Raw genomic sequence first — 929 nt, forward strand, 5'->3', positions numbered from 1 at the left:
AAGTGGTTTCTTCTCAGCCACAGCAAGCATTTCATATGCCATCACTTGTGCCTGTGACCCAGGCAAACACAGTCATCAGTCCTGTATTCTGCTCTTCACTTTGTCTTGCAGTATTCTGAACTTTTTGTTCCCTGAGTTACCCCCAAGGGGACTTTTTAACAGCAGTGCACCAGACAGCGGAAAGTCAGTGTAGAATCCTTGTTTAAATAAACATGTTTAAAGATACGGCCAATCTATCCCAAATCAGTCATTAAAATCAAAAAGAGAAAAGCATATTACATTTTAAATGGAGAAAAAAAAATCTGGTTTTATACGGGGTCGTGGTCAATCTGTTTGGCAACTTTTAAATTAATTCAGATGTTTTTCAATCATCACAGTTACCTACAGGGAATACTGAACAGAAAACTGACAAGCAATTGTTTGTGTTCAAACTTATCATAAACTATATTTCCATGGACTTTTCAACTCAGCAGTCTTCAAATTCCTCTTTCCAAGGATTATTTGACCTTCAAATTTCAGGCCCTGTATCTCTTGGTGTCGTGCATTCATCATATGTTAGAAAACTCAAGCTGGGCTACAAGTATATTTCTGTTACCTGACTTTAATAAATTTTAGTTGTTTTCAAAATCTGCAATCTGTTCATTGTGCCAACCCTGCATTGCAGAGAAATCAGCGTGCGATTCCAGCTTGGCTCCTGCAAACAAAGTCACCACAAACAGATTTTAATTGTCTTTGCTCAGGGAAAAGAAGAGGAGGGAAACCCTAGCCAATCTGACAGGCGATGCGGGGTGACAAGCCCCCAGGGCGGCTGGATCTCCCGGCTCGCCATCCTGGGCGCTGTCCTTAGTGCTGCTGGCGCCATAGCAAGCACAAGCGCCTTACCTTCTGCCCAGCGGAAGCTGCGGACGTCCCCCAAACGTTTAGCAGAA

This window comes from Pteropus medius, unplaced genomic scaffold (assembly GCF_902729225.1).
Source record: "Pteropus medius unplaced genomic scaffold, Ma_sr-lr_union100, whole genome shotgun sequence".
Taxonomy (NCBI): Eukaryota; Metazoa; Chordata; class Mammalia; order Chiroptera; family Pteropodidae; genus Pteropus; species Pteropus medius.